Below are 2,886 nucleotides of genomic sequence, written 5' to 3'. Positions count from 1 at the left end.
GGCGCATACTTTGAATAAAATATTTGTTATCATTCTCTTGAAATAAATGTGTTTTTTTCTTGAAAAAATACCGGTTTCATATGTATACACCTGGTAAATGTAGAACAGTGAATTTAATCAGAGGGGAATTAGGGGCCGCAGAGTTAGAGAACGAGTTCGAAAATGACGTTGAGGCAATGGCTGCAGGCGAATCATATAAATATCTGGGTATTCTTGAATCTAAGGGTATTCAACATACGATAGTTAAGACAAGCCTAATGACTGCCTTTACTTCGAGACTTAGATTAATTATGAAGAGTTTTCTCAACTCGACAAACAAAATCAGAGAAATCAACATACATGCCATCCCTATCCTCAGATGGGGCTTTGAATATTAGGGCAGAAACCATGGAGGAATTAGAAATGCAATGGAGGCAGAAAGCCAGCCATGGCGAGCACCCCAAAACGTTGGATCAAAATGAAGTGGATAGTGAGGAATCTAATATTTGGCTAAGAAAGGGTGTTCTGTATCGAGAGATGGAAGAATTCGTCATTGCAATACAGAACAAGGTTATCAGCAGCAGGAATTATCGCAAATACGTGTTACATCAAGAGGTGGTTGACCAGTGCCGACTATGAGGAGATACTGACGAATCCATCGAGCTCATTATTGATGGCTGTCGCGTAATGTCTCAGAGAGTATATACGCACAGACATAATGATGTAGCGGGAATTATACATTAACAACTTGCCCTAAACCTAGGTCTCTTAAAAAAATTGATGCCCTTTATTAGATACATTCCAATGCCCGTTTTAGAAAGCGGAGATTACATCTTATATTGGGATGTTACTATTCAACCAAGATCCACAAATATATTGAGTTAATGTATAAATAAAAGACCATATGGAGGAATGTGAATCATGCATCTATTCATCCCATTGTGATTTCAGCTGCAGGCAATGTGCACGCAAGATGCACTGATCATCTTGAACATTTAGGAGTCAGTAGGGTATTGGCAGCAGCTCAGAAGGCGGATTTATTAAACACCTGTCGCATTGTAAGACACTTGCTTGACCATCAGGAAGCGAGCGAATAAAAGTCGTCAAAGTTTAATAAAAACATAATAAGAAACAGAAATAGATTATTTACTTAAATCTTATGTAATTGAATCTTGTAAATACAAATTGTACAATGAAATTTTATTTATATTTAAAATTAATTATCAGCTAAATCATTTTTTTGACACTGTTAAATTACATACAGATTGGGTTTCAATTGTGTACAAGACCATTTATAAAATGATTCTTCTTGAGGTTCACTTATTATTTTTTCACAACTAAAAAGTCCAAGTAAAAATAAAGATTTAAAAAAAACCTTCTAGCTTCACTCTAAAAAAATAAAGTTATAAAAAATAATAAATTGTTTAAATAACTATGTTAACATGCATTAATCATAACTTGACATTGTGAAAATTCTGTAACCAGTTAAAAATTACGAAAGAAACTGCAACTATAAAGCATTATTAAAACTGACGATAGTTATAAACAATAATCATTTGTTTTAATAATTATTTTTGCTAAATTGAATCAATCATCATCTTAACCTAAGTAAAACGTAGACAAATAGTTGTTGTAAATTTCAGAAAAAACCGCATATATCTAGCATTATTCAAATTTAATATTACTATTGTTAATAATAAATCGCTTAAAAAATTAATTTATTAACTTGAATTTATTATTTATCTTACTTCAATTAAAAACTGGAGAAACAGTGAAGAATTCTTGAAAAAACTGCAATGTTTTAGCACTATTCGAAGGGAAAATTTGCTAAAAACAATTAAGAACGCAAGACAATCACAATTAACGCCAAAAACTCGCAAGACTCATTCTTTCATTTATGAGGTTTTTTTAACTGTATAAAGCAGACTTATGGTAAAAATTAAATCTTACGAGTACTATTTTTAATAAAATAACAAATTCCCTCAAAAGGCTATCCCAAGACGCACTTGATTCAAAGTTTTTCCATCCACCTGAAAAGTGTTTCAAGTAAGAGTTAGCCCTTACATTTCTCGACTACGCGATTTCGGAAACCTTGCTTTTAAAGCATAGTTCTGAGAATTTAAGACACGTAAAAAATGTAGCTCTAAAATCACGCGCTTCCGTGAATGAGTCTCTTGAAATTTCTCCCCGTGTAGTTACTAGAATTATTCATAAGTCATAATTATTGACGAAACATTAGCATACGTTAATATTTTGATTTTTCTAAAACTTTCAAAATTTTAGTTATAATTTTAAGATCTTTCTAATTTTAAATACATCCTACTTAACTGAGACCTCTCTTAAGTTCAAGAGACTCAGTTTTTAACATGTTAAATTATTGAGATAGTTGCTGTACTAAAAATGAGATCTCTGAAAAAATAGTGTTCTTTGATTTTAACAATCAAAGTAATATCACTGATCATTTTTTTACTATTAATTCTACAAATTGAAAAAGTGGTTGAATTTCAATAAATTATAGCTTATTTTTCATGCAAAAAGTTCTCTGCGGCTTCACCTTTTACACTTATGAAAGTAAATTTTTCTATGGTTTCTAAAAAATGACTATATTCGTAGATTAAAAACTTAGTGAAAAAATTGTTGGATATTTTCTTTCGAAGAAAAAGTTATGATTGAATACATTTCAACACTTTTTAAAACATTGGTAAGAAGCGGCAGTCAGAGAAAATTCAAATACCAAAAATATTGTTAAAGTAATTACTATTCCTACGCTTTAAACATACTTCTTTCATAATACTTGAATGTTGACATCATTTTAATTCTAAGTCATAGAAATTTTTTTCTTCCAAAGGCTAGAGGTGATCTCCAAATGTTACAGTCTTTTGGCAGTATTTTACAGTCTTACTTAAA

This window comes from Belonocnema kinseyi, chromosome 4 (assembly GCF_010883055.1).
Source record: "Belonocnema kinseyi isolate 2016_QV_RU_SX_M_011 chromosome 4, B_treatae_v1, whole genome shotgun sequence".
NCBI classification, from domain to species: Eukaryota; Metazoa; Arthropoda; class Insecta; order Hymenoptera; family Cynipidae; genus Belonocnema; species Belonocnema kinseyi.
Note: the sequence above shows the minus strand (reverse complement) of the source record.